At 38.3% G+C, this 23,753-nt stretch overlaps 1 protein-coding gene across 2 annotated transcripts in view; it reads left to right on the top strand.

Moving 5' to 3' along the window:
* The window catches only part of NELL2 (neural EGFL like 2), a 460,840-nt gene that overhangs the window by 299,664 nt on the left and 137,423 nt on the right, over positions 1–23,753 (top strand). The window lies entirely within an intron of this gene.

Below are 23,753 nucleotides of genomic sequence, written 5' to 3'. Positions count from 1 at the left end.
CATCCTCTGTCGTCCCCTTCTCCTCCTGCCCCCAATCCCTCCCAGCATCAGAGTCTTTTCCAATGAGACAACTCTTCACATGAGGTGGCCAAAGTACTGGAGTTTCAGCTTTAGCATCAGTCCTTCCAAAGAAATCCCAGGGCTGATCTCCTTCAGAATGGACTGGTTGGATCTCCTTGCAGTCCAAGGGACTCTCAAGAGTCTTCTCCAGCACCACAGTTCAAAAGCATCAATTCTTCAGCACTCAGCTTTCTTCACAGTCCAACTCTCACATCCATGTGTGACTACTGGGAAAACCATAGCCTTGACTAGACGGACCTTTGTTGGCAAAGTAATGTCTCTGCTTTTAAATATGCTATCTAGGTTGGTCATAACTTTTCTTCCAATGAGTAAGCGTCTTTTAATTTCATGGCTGCAGTCACCATCTGCAGTGATTTTGAGCCCAAGAAAATAAAGTCTGACACTGTTTCTACTGTTTCCCCATCTATTTCCAATGAAGTGATGGGACCAGATGCCATGATCCTCGTTTTCTGAATCTTGAGCTTTAAGCCAACTTTTTCACTCTCCTTTTTCATTTTCGTCAAGAGGCTTTTTAGTTCCTCTTCACTTTCTGCCATAAGGGTGGTGTCATCTGCATATCTGAGGTTATTGATATTTCTCCCGGCAATCTTAATTCCAGCTTGTGTTTCTTCCAGCCCAGCATTTCTCATAATGTACTCTGCATATAAGTTAAATAAACAGGGTGACAATATACAGCCTTGATGTACTCCTTTTCCTATTTGGAACCAGTCTGTTGTTCCATGTCCAGTTCTAACTGTTGCTTCCTGAACTGCATATAGGTTTCTCAAGAGGCAGGTCAGGTGGTCTGGTATTCCCATCTCTTTCAGAATTTTCCACAGTTTATTGTGATCCACACAGTCAAAGGCTTTGGCATAGTCAATAAAGCAGAAATAGACATTTTCCTGGAACTCTCTTGCTTTTTCTATGATCCAGCGGATGTTGACAGTTTGATCTCTGGTTCCTCTGCCTTTTCTAAAACCAGCTTGAACATGTGGAAGTTCACGGTTCATGGTTCTCCTGGCTTGGAGAATTTTGATCATTACTAGCGTGTGAGATACTCAACACTAATTTGAATTCTATGGCAAATCTGAAAAACAGCCCTTAAATAATATTTTCTGTACATGACAGTCACCTTTTAATAGAGAAATGATGACATAAATAATGTGATGTTTTCAGAAATAGATACTTGGTGTGCTAGGAAAAGGGAAAAACTTCATTCCTCTGGGAAGTGTGGTCGAGTACCTGCCTCAGAGAAGTTTTGCTTATGTTTGTGTCATGAAATATCACTCCCATCAGTACCATCCAGAGACCTGCTCAGTGGTATCTTGAGTGTTAGTAGTGTCTAAAGTCGGTCCTGGAATACAATAATTTATTCCCGTTATAGTCTATAGAATATGAAAGAAAACTGTGCTAGCAGAGTAGCTTGCAGAATATGGGGATTAAAGAAATGTGGGTGTGAAATATGACATTCTTTTTGGCTTTTTAAATAGAAGAAGCATATATATATTTATATATATGTGTGTGTGTACACACACACACATATATATATATATATTTACACACACACACCCATATTCTAGAAAAATGTAGAATCATAAAGCTGGAGAGCACTTAAAGTGTTATCTTGTCATTTTCACTCTACCTCCAACTTATAATTTTTATCAGGTGGATGTATAAACAATACTGAGAAGTTTCCAGGGAAGGACTCTATAATACTTCCTGGAAAAAATACAAAATCTATAATAAAAATGTTGCCTTTGTTAATGTGTATTCTTCCAAGTCTTCATTATTGTGATAATACTGCATACTCCAGATCTTTCTTGACTTAACAATGTGGTTATGTCTGCATGAACCCACCATAAATTGAAAATTTCTTAAGTTGATAATGTACTTAATGCATCTAAGCTTTCAAACATCACAGCTTAGCCTAGTCTACCTTAAATGTGTTCAGGACACTTACATTATACTACAGGTGTGAATTTTCATTCAACTAACACAAAGCCTGTTTTATAATAAAATGTTGACTATCTCATGTAATTTATTGAATACTATGATGAAAGTGAAAAGCAGCATGGTTGTAAATGTATCGGTTGTTTACATCGGCTCTCTACTGCTGCTCAGAATCACAGAAGTATCATGCTGCATATAGCTAGCCTGGGAAAAGATCAAATTCAGAAGTTTATTTACTACTGAATGTGTATCATTTTTACACCACCATGAGGTCAAAAAAATCATTTATTGAACCATTGAAAGTGAGGACCGTCTATACTTGGTATCCTGTTTATTAGTTAGTGCACAGGGAAGGTCCTTCCTCTAAATTCAAGTATAGTATCTATAAAACAGAACGATGAAAATAAATTGTAATGGGAAGTGCCTTCTTAATCTATGAAGAATAACCAAAGATACTCTGAAGATAGAAAATAGCAAAACCAATACAATATTGTAAAGTTAAAAAATAAAATAAAAAAAAATAAACACACACACACACACAAAAGAATTGCCAATGGATTTACAGATTCTTGCTTTTTTGTTAGTTCATCCTAGGCATTTCCACAATATGGGAACAATTCTGCACTTTCTCTTTATAAAAAAATATCATCACACTGAGTGGCAAAGTATCCTGATGGAGTACTACAGAGATATTTTTCAACATAAAAAAGGGAATATAAAAGAACAAGTCTTAATAAATATATGAAGAATAAAATAAACAGTTTGCTATACTTTGTAATATCAGTAAGTCTGAGTTTCAATGTAATGAATAACAAAACTTTCTAAGATAAAACTATTCAGAGAGTGATATTTCAAGATGTGCTCATTAAAAATCAGTGTTAGCAATTTTCAAGAAGTCTGCTAATTTTTTGTCATTAGAGACTTAAAAAGCTTTGTACATTTTTGTATTTCCTAGTGATTCTTTTTGTTTTTCTCACAATCTTAAAAACTGTTAGAGATAAGTAAGGAAGAATACACAGCACAAAATTTGACATAGTGTTGAATGAGGAGTGTTTCTTCGGGGAGGGTATTTTCAAGAGGTTCATTTCCATCCTGAGCCTCTCTGTTGGCTGTAAATCCTAGGGCTAGTTCAGCTGTCATCCCTTACAGAGCATCTCCTTCTTTGGCTCTAACTCTCCCAGTATATTTTCTTTCCAAATAAAATCCCACATTACTGTTTTTTTTTTTTTTTTTTTGACTACTTAGGGAGAATTTCCCTTAAGATTTCAAAGCATCTAATAATAATGGGATCGCAAAGAGTCGGACACGACTGAGCGACTGAACTGAATGATAAAAATGAACTGTTCCTTTGTTGGGATACCAAGAAAAGTTGAAATCATCTTAGGAAAAGCTATCAAGGCCATGATTTTTTGCCTAAGGAACCAGAGGTAGGGATTTCATGATCTGGCAGATGCTAGAATGTGTTTCTTTATTGATGCACCAGCATTTCCAACAAGCTATTTCTATGCTTCCATCTAAAAGAGACTTTCTTGCCTCTGAAATTTCTATCTACTATGAGTAAGAATCCCATGGACAGAGGAGCCTTGCAGTCTGCAGTCCATGGGGTCACAAGAGTCGGACACGACTTAGTGACTAAACCACCACCACATGAGAAGGTCTGCAAATTTGAGAATTTACATCCATACATAAAAGTTAGATTTTCTTGGGAATATGGGTGAATTTTATTTTGTCCTCCAGAGTCAGATGATCTTTGGCAAAACATTTTATGCTTTACCATGCGGGGTCAGCACATATTTAGGGTTCCTGTAAAGGAGTGCATTTTAAAATTCTCCCTCTGTGAATCTTTTCCTCCAGCCTTTCATATTAGCATCTGTACAAAAGGCTTGAAGAAATGACTCCTCTCTGATGTGGGTTTGCCTCATGGCTGAAAGCATCACAGCTGTACTTTTTCAAGAGCTCTCATAAGACCAGAGTAGGACTTTGTTTCTCTGAGAACATTAGGGTTTATTTTCTCTGAATATTAGAAACAGACATTCACGTACTTGCAGGAGTAGGCCTTCCAGAATAAATGTCAAGACACCACTGCAGAGCTCTTCTCTGATGTTGTGACTGAGCTCTTGAAGTTCTGAATTTGTTTTGCTTCTCTATCCACTCTTTTCTAGTGAAGAGCACCCTGCCATAGCATGACAAGTGACACTGTCAACACTGTACCCAGCAGACACTCAAACGTGCTTACCCTATCCGAAAATAAATCATAGACATTCTAATTTAAAGAAAAATCCAAGGCAATATGCGTCACTTTAGAGTCAAGGGCTTTGATCAATGAAAGAAGCCTTTTTTGTTTTTATAACCCTAAGTTCTGGCATAGAAATTATGTATAATACAGAGTATTCACCTTCCATAGTTGGTAGAATTGCACATTTTTTTTTTTCCTGTCACTTTCAGATAATATGAGTTAGAGTTTCCTCATGATGAGATTTTAGAGATGGAAAAATTCTTGAGGATAATCTAGTCCTATCTCCTAACTTCCATAAATGAGGAAATTGTGGCTCAGAGAGATTAATTGCCTTCCTTTGGTCATGCAGTTAGTGGAAGGCAAAAGGGGGGGTCAGAGATAAGACTTCTTACTCTTAGTTCTTATGTTGTTCACCTATTGTGAACAATTCTATTTGTTCAATTTGTAACCACACGAAAACAAGTAAGGAGAAAAGATTCATATTTTATCTACAATTGCATGATTTAATTTATAATGTTCAGTAGCTAAACTGTCTTTCTATAGATTGTTTCACTTCATTAAGTTCAACTCTAAAAGGAATTTTTCCCCTACAGATCTTATAGTAATGATCAGAAGTCAAGAGAAGAAATAGAAATTGTCACTTTCTGGGCCTCTGACTGTTTTGCAGTTTCATTGATGACTCAGTTGCACCATTTGCACACTTTATATTCTTAATAAAGTGTTGATGCCGCACTTTAAAATGCTTGTAAACTCATAAATTTTCCTTCCAGTGAGGGTTTTTTTCATGGTTAATACTTCATAGTCTCTGTCCTCATGTTCCTTTCTATTCTGGAGAAAAACATGGGTCTACCTACAAGAAAAGAGAAAGTAAAGAAGGGAGGAAGAAAAGGAGGGAGGAAAGAGGAAGGGAGGGAAGAAGGAAAGAAGGAGAAAAAAAAAAGAGGGAAGGGAAGGAAAAGGGTTTGGTTTGTACAAGCTGAGATGTTAGCAGTCCATTCTTTAATCTCTCTGATTATAAAAATAACTTAATTTTTATGCATAACAAAGTGTCTTGATTATCTCAACTAAGAGTTGGTGATCAACAGGGCAGCCTGGCGTGCTACAGTCCATGGGGTTGCAAAGAGTCGGACACGACTGAGCGACTGAACTGAACTGAATGCCTTTCTTGGTTCACTCGCATAAGCATTGATTAAATTGGAGACATCTTTCTGAATCTTATTAGCCCCCCTTTTTTTTCCTTTAAACTTTTAATTTTCTATTGGGATATATCCAATTGACAATGTTGTGGTAGTTTCAAGTGAATAGCGAAGGGATTCAGCCTTACATACACATGTATCCATTCTCCTCCAAACCCCTCTCCCATCCAGACTGGCACATAACATTGAATAGAGTTCAATGTGCTATACAATAGATCCTCATTGGTTATCCATTTTGAATATAGCAGTGTAGACAGTTCTTCTTGACACTAGTCTTGTGTAGTGGACAAAGAATAAGATAGTTCTGGTAATATAGATGGGGGTCACAGATTTTGGAATTATCAAAGGATAAAAATATCCTGAAGGAAAAGGTTTATTTCAGATTTTCATGATTTATATCTCTCTGCTTTGAGTATTCGGAGAAGGCAATGGCAACCCACTCCAGTACTCTTGCCTGGAAAATCCCATGGACAGAGGAGCCTGGTAGGCTGCAGTCCATGGGGTCACGAAGAGTCGGACATGACTGAGCAACTTCACTTTCACTTTTCACTTTCATGCATTGGAGAAGGAAATGGCAACCCACTCCGGTGTTCTTGCCTGGAGAATCCCAGGGGCGGTGGAGCCTGGTGGGCTGCCGTCTATGTGGTTGCACAGAGTCGGACACGACTGAAGCGACTTAGCAGCAGCAGCAGCAGCTTTGAGTATTATAATGAAAAAATGGAGTTCTCATTCTTCTTTATGTTGATGAGCTTGTAAGCTTCCCACTCTTGTGTAGTTTTTTAGAGTGGGAGCAGGAATGGGGAGGGTAGACCATGCTACCACTGACGAATGGAAAAGATCCTGCCCAACTTGGGGAGAAAATCGATCCTTTAGGGCAGTGGTATCCAAAAAGGATGATTTTGCCTTCCTGCCTCTCAGAGATTATTTGACAGTGTGTGGATGTGTTGATGGTTACCACAGCTGTGCGAAAGGAGGATACTACTGGCATCTGACAGGTAGAAGCCAAAGACATGCTAAACATCCTATAGTATTATTACACTAACTAACCTCTTTGAGGAAATTCTTATTTTTCTGGAACCCTTTCAACAGGGAGCTTTTTCTATGGTTATATTCCAACTAAGTCACTCATCTTTATCCTGCACAGGACATCCAGTATAAGACAGCTCCCCATAACAAAGAATTATATGACCCAAAATGTCCATGGTGCCAAGGTTGAGAAATTAGGGTCACCTCGTCAAAAATGTAGCATGTACACTTTCTTTTTAATTTCCCTCTTCCTCTGCTGTTTTTTTTTTAGACCTTACATAGAGAGCCCTTCGCTCAGTTCTTATGGTACCCAGTATCCTTTTATTGGCCTTTTGCCACAAAAGGGGCCCCTTCTTGATAAGTCCAGCTCTCTCCCAAGTTCTTTTCTCTCTTTCTCTTATCAAAAACCTGTTCTTAAGCCTCACAGACATAGAAGGCAGACTAATGTTGCCAATGGGAAAGGGAGTTGGAGAAGGGATGGACTGGGAGTTTAGGGTTAGCAGATGCAAACTGTTAGCAGATGGATAAGCAACAAGGTCCTACTATATAACACAGGGAACTATATTCAATATCCTGTGATAAACCATAAAGGAAACGAATCTGAAAAGGAATATATATATATATAATTTATATATATCTGTGTGTATGTGATGTGTGTGTGTGGGTGTAACTGAATCACTTTGCTGTAGAGCAGAAATCAATATAGTATTGTAAATCAACTATACTTCAATAATAAACATTAAAAAAACCAAAAAAACTGTTCTTAGCTTAACCTAGGGGAATGTGGCAGAGGGGTTTCTTCAGATCAGATCAGTCGCTCAGTCATGTCCGACTCTTTGCGACCCCATGAATTGCAGCATGCCAGGCCTCCCTGTCCATCACCAACTCCCGGAGTTCACTGAGACTCACGTCCATTGAGTCAGTGATGCCATCCAGCCATCTCATCCTCTGTTGTCCCCTTCTCCTCTTGCCCCCAGTCCCTCCCAGCATCAGAGTCTTTTCCAATGAGTCAACTCTTTGCATGAGGTGGCCAAAGTACTGGAGTTTCAGCTTTTGCATCATTCTTTCCAAAGAAATCCCAGGACTGATCTCCTTTAGAATGGACTGGTTGGATCTCCTTGCAGTCCAAGGGACTCTCAAGAGTCTTCTCCAACACCACAGTTCAAAAGCATCAATTCTTCGGTGCTCAGCCTTCCTCACAATCCAACTCTCACATCCATACGTGACCACAGGAAAAACCATAGCCTTGACTAGACGAACCTTTGTTGGCAAAGTAATGTCTCTGCTTTTGAATATGCTATCTAAGTTGGTCATAACTTTCCTTCCAAGGAGTAAGCATCTTTTAATTTCATGGCTGCAGTCACCATCTGCAGTGATTTTGGAGCCCAGAAAAATAAAGTCTGACACTGTTTCCACTGTTTCCCCATCTATTTCCCATGAAGTGATGGGACCGGGTGCCATGATCTTCGTTTTCTGGATGTTGAGCTTTAAGCCAACTTTTTCACTCTCCACTTTCACCTTCATCAAGAGGCTTTTGAGTTCCTCTTCACTTTCTGCCATAAGGGTGGTGTCATCTGCATATCTGAGGTTATTGAGATTTCTCCCGGCAAAATTCCAGCTTGTGTTTCTTCCAGTCCAGCATTTCTCATGATGTACTCTGCATATAAGTTAAATAAACAGGGTGACAATATACAGCCTTGACATACTCCTTTGCCTATTTGGAACCAGTCTGTTGGTCCATGTCCAGTTCTAACTGTTGCTTCCTGACCTGCATACAAATTTCTCAAGAGGTAGATCAGGTGGTCTGGTATTCCCATCTCTTGCGGGTTTCTTAGGGCCCCTCAAATGGCACTATCCTGCTGCCTCCCCACTGTGCACTGACCCTAACTGCCTCCATTGTTCCAGAGCTACTAATTCTGGCTTTGGTCCTTGTCACATATCACAGAAAGTTCATAAAGTGTCTAAGCACAAGAAATTCTACTGGATACTTGATTTTTGTTGTTAAATACAGAGCCTCCTCTGGTGTTCCCCAAAGAGTTTTACTTCTTAAAGTACTTAACTCTTTATAGCATTGAATACTCCTAGTGCTTACATTTTATGATCTCATTATTGCGGTTATGTCTTTTTCTCTAACATGGCCCATACTGACTTCTTAAAAAATCATTACCATCCTTTTCAGGTTTTATTACTGTTGATTTTCTAACATTTTCAAGAGTTTTGGATGCTATTTGACATACACAGAAGGTTACAGAGGATTTACTACTAAGCAACCAAAGCAAAGATTTTAAGTCTGCTGTAACCCATGCATGCCCCTTCCGCAAATAGTTGTCTCTTTTGTGTGTGTTTGTTTGAATCCCCTATTAATTAATGCTAGAAAAGGTAATTTCCTTAAAGTGCTTAGAGAGGTAAAACACCACATAATATTATTCTTTTTTATCCTGCAGTCTTCCAAAAAGAATTTAAATTGAAGCTGATAATTTATTTTATGGATCTACAATAATTTTTTTTATCATCTGCTTTAATATGGCTCTCAGTGGATTTATCAAAATCACAAGTACAGAAGAAAACAGATAATTCATTGTGTGTGTAGCATGATAATTACTGGTATATAAATTGTGAAGGAAGTACAAGTATTGTGGACAATGGCAGAGAGGATAGGAGGCCAGGAGAAGCACAGATCAGAGACAACAATGGTAAAGAACAGGAAGTAAAAATATGCGTTATCAGCACTCACAAAAATCCTAAATAAAGTAATTTTAATTATAAAAGGCCTTGGCTCTTTAGTAAAATACCTAGCACAGAAGAAATCTTTAATGAAGTTAGCTACTATCGTTGTTGTTGTTGCTATTGTGATTAGAGAAGTGATCCTCTTGAGGAAATGTCTTATTTCCCTAGGACTTTTTCAACGGGGCACGTCTCTTTGGTTATTTTTCAATAGAATTATTTTTGTTATTATTATAAACAGATAGATTTGCTGGAGCAATAGATTCAATGTATTTTTATTTATTCAACTGACTTATTATGTACCTAGGAATGGGAGCTTAAAAAAGAAAAGAGAAACCTTGGTATAACTGAATAGCACTCTCTCTGGAAGTTAGAAAAGCTCCTTCCATAGGAGGATTTTTTGTACTTCCTAAGATCAGGGAGGTCCCTCAGATTGTTCTTGAGAATGAATGCTAGATGGGGATACCCAGGGGCTAGATAGCTGCATCCAGGCCTTACTGTGGATACTAATCTGCCCAAAGTAGAAATATGGTCTGTGGAGAATTAGTGAGTCTGGTCAGTTCTCAGGCAGGGCAGATTTTATGAGCCTGGATGCTTCCATGTGGATTTCTTTTCTAAAGACACACAATCAATGATCAGACAATCCTACCATCTGGCCACTAGTTGCCATGACTATTGGGAAAGACTTTTGCGTTTTTATGAGCAGTCATTCCAAATTTTCCTTTTCTGGAATCAACATTACAAAATATGATACAATTGTGGTATATTTCATTAAACATGAAAAATAAGATTTGGGGTTTTAAATTTAAAAATACAGCCTCTAATGCTAATAGCTGCCTCTTTCATCTCCTACAGTTCCTTATATATTCTTATGCTGTATAGTTAAATTATTGAGTAATTTGAAAATCTAAACATGATTACAAAATCGAATTAAAATACCAAGCCTCAGGACTCAAAGAATTAATAATGAAAAGCAGTTTTTTAAGCAAACATAATCAAGAAAACTTCTCTAGAAGAATGTGTACTGTGGTTACCAGGAAGGGTTAATGTTTAGAAAACTTCAGACCACATTTGGAAAACTTACAGAGAACAGAAGTGAGACACGTCTGCACAGTGAGTGTGGAGGCCAAGGCAATGTGCTTATCTCTCTTCTGAAACACATATGTGCATGCATACAATTAGCAGTCAGCTCAAAATGGAACAGGCTCAAAGGCTCAGGGAGCTGAACTGCCTTTTTCAAGATGAAAAGCTTGGAAAAGGAGTCTGTGCTATCTGAATCTGTCAGTGAGTGGGGGTTGCACACCAGCACCAATATCGTGGTTTCCAGGCTTGTCAGAGCCTTTATGCAGCATCTCAGCCCAGCCATCGTATCCATGTATGGCCTCCAGCCCGGCTGTGGTTTGATCAGAGAGCACACCCAGTGGTGTGCGTCCGCACAAGCTTGCCTCTGTGCAAGGTCATCCGAGCACTGAAGTGATGGGAGCTGCCTCATTAAGCAGACTCACTGGCTTTGACTTGGTTGGTAAACCCTAATTCACCTTTGTCCTAAATGGATTATTATTTGAGTTTTAGTATGAGATTTTTATGTGTAAAGCACAGAGCTGAAAACTCAGAGGGGAATACAAAGATTATACATGCCAGGAGTGGAAGAATAGTGGTGTCTTAGCAACAGACAACCTGTGGGGGACAGGATTATTGAAATTGAGGTTTAAGAGATGCCTTTCACATCCTTGCTTGATTGTTGGCTTTGGCACTCTAGCCAGAATGGAAGTGTGGCCTTCCTTCTGCCTCTTCACTGCATGCTCCGTGGAACAGAGTTCACCTGGCTCTGCTGCTGATCTAGTCTTGCAGTGGCTGTGTATCCTCCTGGTGACACATCCTGTGTTCCCCTTTTCTCCTCAGGCCACGGCGCCTTTGCAGTATCACGTTCAGGTCACGGGTTTGGACTCGGAGAGTGAGCTTCTTCTCTCAAATCCGGACCTCTTCTCTCCTGTGTGCCTCTGCCGGGTAACAGCAGAGCCTCACTCACTGGATGATACTTTCACTAGTCTATCTGTTGCCACCTATTTCAGTGATTGTTAGCTTTCTTTAGATAACTTCTGATACCACATAGAGGCTTTCTTTGCTTAAACTAAATTCTGTCAGAGGGACTAACATTGTTATTAGTTATCTACTGTTGCATAAGAAACAACCTCCAAGTTTAACAGCTTAAAATAGCCCACATTTATTGTCTTACAGTTGGTGGGTTAGGTATCTGGGCATAGAATAGCTGGATTCTTTTTTTCGGGTCTTTCACATGGCTACAATCAAGGTGTGCACCAGGGCTGGGGAAGGGTTTTTCTCTAACCTTACCTTTGTAGTTGGGGGATTCAGTTCCTTCCTGGCTGTTGACCATTAGTTTCCCTCGGTTCCTTGCCATAGGGCCCTTTCCAACATGGCGGCTTGTTTCATCAAAACCAGTCAGAGAAAGAACCTGCTGGTAGGACAGAATCAACACCTTTTGTGACCCAACCAAAGAAATGACATCATATGACTTTTACTAAAGTGTATTGATTAGAAGCAAATCACTGAGATCCAGCTCATTCTAAAGAGGGAAATTACACAAAACCATGTGTATCACGAGATGGAGATCAGTGGAAACTCTCTTAAAGGCTGCCTACTGCAGACATTAAATGTTATCAATAGTTAACTAACCCACTTCAGCTCTCCAGGTAGAAAAATAAGAGTCATGAATGAAGAGTAAAATGTGTTGTGTTATAACTGTGTGTGAATGATTGTGAAAAACTCAAGATGTCAAACATTTCTTTCACTTTTCTTGGCAACAGAGTTTTGATCTGGGTGCATAGTAGGGTCCAGTTTAATAGAAGGAGATGGTGTAAATGAATCATTACTGTACTTTGTGGTATATTCTATAACAAAGGGAAGCGCAGAGAGCTGTGGCCAGCTCAGCAGGGCCAGTGAGTAGTCCGGTTTAAGCCTGGTTTGGGGCAGGCATCACCAGGTGACATTTTAAATTGAGGTTTTTAAGGATGAACAGACATTTCAGGAGAGTGAAAGAAGGAATTTCAGGAAGAAGGAAGAGTAAGTACAAAAGTATAGGTTGTTTATAATGGCAAGTTTAGTATGAATGGAATTGTTAGTGATAAAGCCAGCAAACTCTGGAAATTCTAAGACACATTTTATAGTTTCTAAAACATTTCACTCAGCCTCTGTACCTTCTAATTGAGATGTGCACATTGAAGCATCGGTATTTTACTTTGTGTTTGTTTTATGTTATTTTTCTTTTCTGCTGTGAAAATGATTATTAAATTGATGATACTTCTAACAATCAATGCAGAGCTAGAATCAAGGTGATAGGATATTTCATTTCAAAGAAGACAGAATGCTTTGTCAGGATTCTTGGAACTCCATGAAAGCATATTTTCAGTGTGGTCTGATGAGAGCTGAATTTAGAATTTTTTTAGAACAAAATCATAACCATTGAGTCACTACCTGAGGCATTTTTATACAATAGATTTGAGCATACATATCCCTTAAATGTTAGGAAATGCAACAACAACAAGGAAAAAGACAGGAAATGGCTAAGTGTTCCACAGAGCTTCTCTCTTTAGTTGGTCCAAAGCAAATCTTAATCTTCTCTCTAGCCTCCTCATCTCCACAAATATTTTAAGGTATTTTAGTATGGATACTAGCTCATCCAGATTTCTTGGATCTGAGTCTTGGTTCTGCTGTCTGCTAGCTGTGATCTTGAGCAATGTACCTAACCTCTAGGCTTCATTTTCTTCATATTTAAAATGGGGTGATGTTGCATACCTTACACGTTGTTTTTAGAACCAAATGAGGTGAAGCATACAAAATCATCAGTATAACAGCCGAAACATAGGAAGCATTTAGAAGTGATAGTTATCTTTGTTCCTAGTTGTGGTAAACAGAATAATGTCCCTCCAAAGATGTCCACATCCTCATCCTGAGAACCTTTAAATATGTTCATTTACATGGCAAGAAGGATTTTGCATATCTGATTAAGGTTAAAGGCCTTGAAATGAGGAGATCATCCTGGATCACCTGGGTAATTTCAATCTAATCACACTAGTGCTTAAAAGACAAGAGTTTTGCCTGGCTATTGTCAGTAGAAGATGTGTCTATGGAAGGATGGTCAGAGACTTGTAACATTACTGGCTATGAACATGAAGTGGGTCAGGAGCTGGGAAACACCTGGAGGAAAAAATGAACAGAGCTTCCAAAAAAGAATGCAGCCCTCTAGACATGTTGATTGTAGTCTGGTCGGACTCATGACCTATAGAACTATAATATAATGAATTATGTCATTTCAAGTTGAGAGTTGAGAGTTTGTTATGGTGATAATAGAAAACTAACATATTATTATTAACTCACACTGTTGAATTGTCCAAAACTATATTTAAAAATGATTCTCAGTTCCCATCTCTTTTCTAATTGTTGAGCAGTAATTCAATTACAGTAATTCTGGAGCAAGTCTGGTGTTTATGGAGAGAGTTAGGAACATAGTCTGTTACACAGAGGGGATCCAGTTCATATTTATCCCTGAATTCCTCACTTTAATGATTGAGTTGCTTTTTTCATATTCAGTTTCTGGTGTAAAAGTTCAGGGTGCCCCTTATTTTAAAAGACATTTTTCTAATCTAATTCTAAAGAACACAAACACATGTACAAACACACAGAATTATGCAGAAAAATCAAACCAATCAATCTTAAAGAAAATCAGTCCTGAATATTCATTGAAAGGACTGATGCTGAAGCTAAAGCTCTAATACTTTGGTCACCTGATGCAAAGAACTGACTCCTTAGAAAAGACCCTGATGCTAGGAAAGATTGAAGGCAGGAGGAGAAGGGAGCGACAGAGGATGAGATGGTTGGATGGCATCACCCATCACCGATGCTATGGACACGAGTTTGAGCAAGCTTTGGGAGTTGGTGATGGACAGGGAGGCCTGGCGTGCTGCAGTCCATGGGGTCACAAACAGTCACACATGACTGAGCGACCAAACTGAGCTGAGGCTATACATTTACCCAAACACAGTAAATCCAATGATAATATAGTACATTTCTTTTCTGCCTACTTTTTAAAAGATTATTAACTTCATAATATGAAGAAAGTTGGCAGATAATAATTTTGAAAGTACTATTTTTAAAGTACATGTATAGACTTAGTTGTTGGGGGATTGCTGCTGCCACAGATCTTTGGAATGGAATGCAGGGTGGTTGAGAATGACCTTTATATTCAGGAAGGCTCCACGCCAGCAAGACTATATCTGAGTCACAAATCAGTGACCAGAATTGGCTCTCAGGTTTGATATATTTGGCTTTGGGGACATTTTAATGATTCAACATTTAAACAGTCAGATGATTTCATTATGAAAATCAGGAATTCCAGCCAGATTTTCAGATGGTTCTCCATTAATTTTGGGTCTGTGTCACTGCACCTCAATTATCAAATGCAGCTGCCTAGTAGCAGCAACCCTCTTAGGAGGAGAGGGTTTCCCCATTCATTCAAAGTCCTCATTTCCCACTCACTGAGACTCAGCAGTTCCAGTAAGAAAACTGATGTCTGAATATCAGAATTCCTATAGCCAGGCTGCCTCATCCATTTACTTTACCATGAATTAGAGTATTTTTAGTTTGCAGCCTATGATTTACAGTATTAAAGTGATCATAAGTATGGTCATTTTAAGCCATTGAGATTTTAATATAGAAATAATGTCAAAGGTTTGGTTTTTTTATGAGTCATGTTCCTGCCAAATCCATAAATCACATTGACATAAACCTCAGGAAAACCATCAGACACTTCAATAAATTTTGAATTCATCTATATTGGTTTTCCTTGTGAAATTAAATAACCTTAAATAGTTCATTGGCAGAACTGATGCTGAAGCTGAAACTCCAATACTTTGCCACCTCATGCGAAAGTTGACTCATTGGAAAAGACCCTGATGCTGGGAGGGATTAGGGGCAGGAGGAGAAGGGGACGACAGAGGATGAGATGGCTGGATGGCATCACTGACTCTATGGGCATGAGTCTGAGTGAACTCCAGGAGTTGGTGATGGACAGGGAGGCCTGGCGTGCTGTGATTCATGGGGTCGCAAAGAGTCGGACACGACTGAGCGACTGAATTGAACTAAACTGAAATAGTCATGTCACATGCAGAATATGTATGCCATTCTAGTGTAGTATCAAATAGTTGGCCAATTTTTAAAACTCCTAAAAATTGAGTTCATTACAAAGTTTATACAGAACAAATTGTTTAGAACAAAAAAACATAAAATTTGGTGATAAACTGGAAAAGAGCCATGGAAGTGAAACTGATGTGAATAATGTTGTTTTCTAATGGCCAGTTTATTCTTTGATGATGTAATATTTTTCAAAAAGGGGTAGCAGTCAGTGGCTTGTAAGGAGATAATAAGATGTTGCATAGAATGTAACTATCTAAGGGAATATAAAACCTAGATTCAGTTTGCAGGATTTCACTCTGAATTAATCAGTGAAAGATGCTATTACCAGTTGCAAGTCCTCTGCTAGAGGAGCTGGGCCAGGGTCTTTTGGCATTAGCTTAGCTGATATTAATGATGCTTTTGATTTTGTTTGCCTTCTGTTTATACACATAACAAGTCCTGTATTAGCCCTCCTTTAGCAGTAAAGCCTTCCACATTTCTGTGCAGAACCTGAGCCCGATGATAAACAGCTAAGAGCGAAGGGGCAGAGAGCCCTGTAGGGCTGTCTACCAGTTGTCCTCGTGGCCACAGGCAACTCTCAGCCTTTCTGCATCTCAGTTTTCTGTCAGCAAACGGGGTGGGGGGCGGGGGGAATATGATTTGTGTGTATGTAGTCAACGCTCTTAGGTGCAAGTAATAGAAAAAACTCTGGCTCTCTTAACCTTAAAGGGATTTCCTGGAAACGTTTGTACAGCCTGAGAAGCAGTCTGTAAAATGTGCAGAGACCAAGGCATTACTGGAGGCTTCAAAGCTCTAATGGTTTTCTCAGGAAGGGGCAATTGTAAGATGTTGTTACCCATTGCTAGGGGACCACTACAGGATACGGAGTGAGAATGCACAGCACTGAAAGGTAAAGCTAACTCTCTCGCTGCTTCCAGACATCTACGTTCCAAATTCCTGGGCAGAAGCAGGTGGTTGTTTTAGTGTGTGTCACATGGCCATGTATTTGCCAAGTGGCAGGAGGTTGGCTGGGGTGGAAGGAAGCCTTCTTTTGGTTTCCATGGTGAGAGAGATGCTCTGACTCACACAGAAGATGATGTCTTCAAAACAGACAAACAGTTGAGATGCTGGATGGGTGAAGAGTGGGGTCAGGAATGGAGAGGACAGGAGAGACAGACAGGGAGAGGAATCTATGTTGTCCTCACTTCTTAATCTTCCCAGCTGAGGTGGGTTCTATGGTAAGACTATATGTAAAAGAAGGTTGAAAACCTTTCAAAGCATTACAAAGTTATAACATGGTCTGGTTATTGTTATTATTCCCACTGTCACGATCTCAGTTCAAATCTTCATTGTTTTTCACCTGGACATTTTCAGTATTCTCCTGGCTAACTCACTGTCTGTAGTATTTTGCCTCTTTACTATGACTCAACTCTTGTCAACCCCTTTGTCTTCCTATCCAGTGCAGTCATTTCCTCTTCTAGAAACGTCAATGAAAGTAACACAGGCACAGCTTAGCAAAGCATATATGTCCACCTATATCCATGTATATGTCCACCTCTATCCTTCTACAAGCCACAGGCTTCTCCTGTTTTGCAAAACGACTATAGAACTTGATAAGGTACCAAACTACAATGCAAAACTTGATAAGGTACAAATCTGTAATACAAATTCTGATGTAACTGGCTCCAGCCCCATTCTCCACCTGGATGAACCAAAGGTCTTAGGTTTTTAGAGGGTTGGGAGGAGGAAAGGAAGTAGGACGTCACTTACATGATCATCTGAGACTTTAATATTTCAATTCAAAGCATATTTAACCTTGCCAGGATTCAACAGAGAGCATGCTCCAAAGCCTTCCAGCAGGAGAAGGCTTTCAGGCTCCCAACACACGTCAATCTCTGAGTCTAGGCATATAGCCGTCCCTGTCTGCTCATGTGCAATTCTCTGTCACAGTAGGGTTGTATCCAATCATAGCGACCCATGTCACACAATTCCCTGCTCCTTCTAGTCTAAGCCAAGAAAACTGACCCACTAAATGCTAAAAACCAGAAGTAGCAACACCTGTCCGCTCCCCTTCCAGCCACACAATGCATCACACAGTAACTGGGCAACCGACTAAAAATAGTGTTTCCATTAACCTTGTAGCATTGCTACCTTTGTCTTACTCGATTAGACTTTTAGACCCCACTTATCCTATTATGGTAGGTTTTATCGTACCATTCTCCAAGAATGTCTTTGCTGATACGGTTTTTATGGGCCAAAATAGCTTTCTTCCTTTTTCTTACTGAGATGCTGCTCACCTTTTCTGAGTCAGTGAACATGGCCTCACTTGTATGAAGTTTCTTTGAGTCTTCTCATTAGAAAGTGAGTTAATTTAGCAGCTAATGGCATAAAGTTCAAGTGGATTTAGTATTTACCTTCTTAGTCAGAGTATGACATGTTAATAGATTTCTTCATCTGCATTTCTACAGCTCTTAATTCAATCTGTTTACTTTTGTGATTAGTTGTTTATACATTTGTCTTCCCCATTAAATTATATATGTTATTTGAAGACAGGCTTTATGTCTTTTTCATCTCCATGCTCACAGAGTAAAACTTAGTGAATTTAATAAATGTTTCTTGAATCAATTAATTAAAGTTGATATCTGTATAATAATGAGAGGAAGGAAGTAACAGGTGAAGCATTCACATAATCAGTGCATTTTAGGGTTTTCAAAAGTAGTTTTATCAAAAGAATTCAAGAATAGGTCTTAGAGCTAAATAGCATTTCTGTGAAATGTATGGCTATTATCTTGTGACTGCTTCCCACATACTGTATATTTAATCGACATAATCTTAGGCTGGAGATATCCCTGTTCATAGGTGAGAAGAGAGATTGAGTAACTTGCTCAAGTTCTCGTTTATTATAAGTGGAGGAACTCTAGTCAAATAAGGAAAGAAAGCACATTTGGCCACTCTCTCCTCTTCGTTCATCATTTTAAGGAAAGCAAAACTACCCCTAGAGTATAAGCCAAACGTGTATTGGTAAACTTTGGTCTGAGTCTCACTGTGCTCAAGTTCACGTCTGTTAGGTTTTGTATCAGAGCTAGTCCCAGATGGCATGGTATAGGAGACCATCTACCTACTCCTTGGCGTTTTCCTCAATGTCTGGTTTCTAATAGCCTCACATTCCTTCTAGTGGATTTAGAATGGATGCAAGCTATCACACTTTTTTATGTCTTTTCTAGCAGAACTCATAAAGCCAGGCATTCATTAAATAGCTAATTATTGAGCACTTATACATAAGACATTCTGCTTGTAATAACAGAGCTAATGTTTGTGTTCACTATATGCTGGGCACAATGGTAAACTCCTCAGTATATACATTTTCTCATCTAATCTTATTAGCTATCTTTTAGGTTAACACTGTTATCATCTCTGTTTTACATATTAATAAATTGAAGCTAAAGAAGTTTATGTAACTTACAAATTTATCATAAATTTGTAGGTTTTTAAGTGATAGGGCCACTCAGGAAAGCTAAAAGTATGTCCCAGTAGTATTTTGACCTATGGATCAAAATAGCTGCATGGATCAAGAGTAATTTTAAGCCGCCATTCATTCAACTTTTCATTATTCAACTTTTTTCTGACTTCTTTCCTTAAGTTGGATTCTTCACTTTATATTCAACAGTTAGTGTAGTACTGTACACAAGCATCACTCTTGAGTCAGATCCCTAGGTCTGAATTCTGATTATTCAGCTTAACCTTCAGCAAGTTACTTAACTCTCAGTGCCTCTGTTTCCTCTTCTATAAAGTGGGAATGAAAATAATAATACTTATACTCAGTGTGATGGGTTAATATATATTTACCCATATATATATATGTGTGTGTGTGTGTGTGTATATGTATGTATAATATATAAGGTATTTACAGCAGTGCCTCACTTGTGTTTTTATAATATTTATTAACTGCAATTTGGAAGATATATGCTTTTTCTTTGGATTATAAAAATATAAATAATACCTATACCCTTGAGAACTTTATAGTCTACCAGAGGAGGTAGAAATACATCCATTTAGCCAGTTAATGAAAATGAATAAAAGACAAAATTAATTACTAAAAAAAGTTATAGGCAATGTGCTATGGCCATTTGCTTGTACAAAATTATAAGAATGGATGAAAAATGAGGGATAAAAAGAAATGAGGAAAAATACATTAAGTAGGAATTAGGAAGTGAGGGGTGTGTGAAAGGACTGATCATTTAATAGCTGGGAAACTCAACGATTATTCTATCTCCTTGAGACTTTTTCTCTCTTAATAAAATGGAGAAATTATACCCACCTTATAAAGATACTGAAAAGACTAATGGTATTAATGTTTAAGTGACTACAAGAATGGCTGTAAAATAACATACGGCTTGCCTGGAAATTCCCATGGATGGAGGAGCCAGGTAGGCTACAGTCCATGGGGTCGTGAAGAGTCGGACACGACTTAGCGACTTCCCTTTCACTTTTCACTTTCATGCATTGGAGAAGGAAATGGCAACCCACTCCAGTGTTCTTGCCTGGAGAATCCCAGGGACGGGGGAGCCTGGTGGGCTTCCGTCTATGGGGTCGCATAGAGTCGGACACGACTGAAGTGACTTAGCAGCAGCAACCAGATAATATGAAATTTATCCTATTATTTAACTATAAAAGAGATTATTATACCCAAGGAGAAATTCGGAATTCAGAATTAGAAAACATTTCTTTCCTAGTCTAACTCATTTTTGCCTCAGCCAACACCTATTTGTATAGCTGTAGGCATCTAGGCCGCCATGATTCCTTGCTCACTGTCTACATCCAGTTCATCTACATGTCTTTTGTTTTTGCTTTCAGAATAAAACTCAAATCTGCACCCTTGTCTTTATCTGGCTCCCAGTATATAAGTCCAAGCTGCCCTATTGTTGTCACCACCATATTGGTTTTCCATGTTTGTTCTTACTATTTCCAACCTATTCTGTGCACAGCAGTCAGAGCAATAATTTAAAAGCAAAAATTGAACCACGTTATACCCTTGCTTATTGCCTTCAGTGCCTTCAGTGGCCCCTCTTTACAAATCTGTGATGCAGTTTCTCCTTTCCTCTCCTCTTTAGTCTTATTCGATTCTGCCTTGCTTCTCATGTCTGGTCTCATTGGCCTCTTATTTCCTGGAAGAAATCCCAGACCTAGCTCTTCTTCAGAGATTTCTTGTATTTTGTCCCTTTTATTTGGAACACTTTCCTTCCCTTTCCTCTTGCTCAGTTCTTTTCTTTATCCTTTAGATTTTAATGTTATTACCTTCCTTGTCTATTTTATATAATTAGCCTCTTCCGCATTCCCTGTGATTCTCAATCATGTCACCTATATTTCCTTCAAAAACTAGTATCACACACAAACCTTTCTATGTGTTTTTCTTACTTATGGCCTCTTTTTCTCCAGCTCCTGTTAGCTCCACAAAGGCAAGGAAAATGTTGCTTCTGCTTTGTTCCTCATTGGATACCCAGAATAGTTCCTGGGAAGTACTTGATGACTGAATACCAGTAGACATTTGGATTTGTTAATTCATTCAACAAATATGTGTAGATTACTACCAAGAGCATCAAAGCACATCATATCACAGTTTTATGATATAAAAAAATATTGTATTAGGGAATGTGGAATATTGTGTATGTATATACTTTATTGGAGAAGGCAACGGCAACCCACTCCAATACTCTTGCCTGGAGAATCCCATGGATGGAAGAACCTGGTGGGCTACAGTCCATGGGGTCTCGAAGAGTCGGACGTGACTGAACAGCTTCACTCTCGCTTTTCATTTTCATGCACCGGAGAAGGAAATGGCAACCCACTCCAGTATTCTTGCCTGGAGGATCCCAGGGTCGGAGGAGCCTGGTGGGCTGCCATCTATGGGGTTGCACAGAGTTGGACACGACTGAAGCGATTTAGCAGCAGCAGCAGCAGCAGCAGCAGCATATACTTTACCTCATCTAGTATAGCATGTCTGCAGAGTGTTAGTGCCTTTGGAAGACTGACAATCAAATACTTCACCAGGAACCTGAGACTGCATTAAATTAAGACTTTTTCTCCTTTGTCACACCCGGTTATCGTACTTCTCTGATTCTATTTGAGGAAAAGTTTGAGGTACACTTCTAAAATACTAGCAGATGGTTGCCATGGCTCTTTTTTTTTTTTTTTTTTTTTTTCTAAGTTGCATTGCATAGAATTTATCTCAGATGTATTATACAAAATGAAACTCAGTTACATGCCACACAGTGAGCTCATCTCTGTCAGTTTTGCTAGTCCCTTACTCATGTTTATTGCTAAACCAAGCCTATTTTTGTCTATATTTTTTCTTCTACTGCAATATAATGACCTGAATGTGTTATTCCAAGCTTATCCCAGCAGAGGAATAGAATGACATTGTTAATCTCTTTGCACTGGTTTCTGTGTTCAGTCTATCAATAGCTAAATATTTTTGTTAACAGTAGTAAGTATAAATTTGAGGCACTTTCAACAGAAATGTTCTTGTATTATTATTCCTTTCTAGTTTATCTTATCCTGTCAAACATCTCCCTAGTTCTATTAGATTTTCCCTGAAGATTTCATTGATATTGTTCCAAGTAGAAACTCTTACCCATGTTTCTAGTCTTTTTTTTTTTTTTTTAAGTCTTGTAAGTATTTTTCAAGTATAGTATTTTCTTTTTAATTTTGTAAAATCTTGTATGTACATAGTAGAACAAGTCCATCAAAATAAATTAGGTTAATATTTATCAATAGAAGTCCTATTGAAATTCAAGGAAAAACAAACACATGTGTTTTTAAAAGTTCAACATTGTTGAATTTAAATATGCCACATTTATGTGAAACCCTAAATTTTTCTTTCATATTGCTATGTGTTTTATTTTATATATGCTTTATTTTCTTTTTGATACAGAAATATTAGATGTGCCCAGTAAAAATACTCAGAAAAGCCCCAAAAAGGAGGAAGGAAATTAAAATCCTCCACTATCCCATAACCTATTAGTATTTTAAAAATAGTTCTTTATCTATGCATGCAATGCACATATCTTTTAAAATTAGATCAGAATCATATTATAATATTATTTTTAATCTTTTAAAATGATTAATTGGTATGAATATTTTCTCATATCAATAATATTTCACAACATTATTTATAATGGTTGTTTAGCATTCTATAAAATAGATACACTCTAATTTATTTAGTCAGTCATATATGTTTGAAATTTTAAGGACTTACCAAATTTTCATTGTTAAAGATAACACATGGGGTGGGTTTTCTTTCTAAGCCTCTTTGATGATTTCCTTAGGATACATTTCTATGAGGAAAACCATCAGGCCTAGGTTTTGCACATTTTAATACTTTAGATGTATATTATCAAATTTTGATAATTGTCCTCTGAAAGTCTGCACCAATTGTATTCCCAGTCAGCAGTATACAAGAAAGGCTGGTTCCCTAGTACTAGTACTCAGTTTTGCAATGGTACTTTATCCCTTTTATCTACCAATTTTGAGATTTAAAAAATACATATATCTTGGTGTTTTTAATGTATTTTATTACCAGTGGATATGAACACTGTTTTACCACGTGTGTATTTATTTCTTTTTCCTTTTGTGAGTTGTGTGTTCATGCCCTTTGACCCTTTTATCTATTTTGGCTGTTGAAGTTTTTCTTATTGATTTCTAAACATTACATGAATTTTCAAAATCTTCAGTTTGGTTAGCACAATTATCAGATCATAATCATTTAGAAATTCTTGCCTAGAAGATAATCTCCTGCTGCTGCTGCTAAGTTGCTTCAGTCGTGTCCGACTCTGTGCGACCCCATAGACGGCAGCCCACCAGGCTCCTCCGCCCATGGGATTTTCCAGGCAAGAGGACTGGAGTGGGTTGCCATTGCCTTCTCTGAGAAGATAATTTATTATCAGCTTATTCTAGCAGCCCATACCTATAAACTGAGTAGTGGGAAAGTGCAATAGTGACTTCATTGATCAATCTTTTCTAGTTTCAAAAGATCCTGCTGGTATTCCAAGGACTATCATCTCCATTTCACAGAGGAGGAAATTGTTCTTCCAAAAATTGAGAAATTGATACAAGGCATCACAATTTGTAAATACCAGGGCTATGATAGAGTTTTAGGTGCCGAATCTGCCTTGTCACCTTAATCATGCTCTCATGCTTTTGATTTCCTCTTTTTCCTTTTCTCATTATTATAGTTTATTTTTTCTCACCATTTTATCAACACATCAGTGCTAAAAGGTGTTTTAATCAATGTGGTTTTAAATGGCCTCTCAAGTCATTAGGGGAAGCTGGCTTTATATCACACACTGAGCATTACTAGATGTCTTACAAAATGT

This window comes from Bos mutus, chromosome 5 (assembly GCF_027580195.1).
Source record: "Bos mutus isolate GX-2022 chromosome 5, NWIPB_WYAK_1.1, whole genome shotgun sequence".
In the NCBI taxonomy this organism is placed as follows: domain Eukaryota; kingdom Metazoa; phylum Chordata; class Mammalia; order Artiodactyla; family Bovidae; genus Bos; species Bos mutus.
This window is presented reverse-complemented; position numbering and strand designations above follow the sequence as displayed.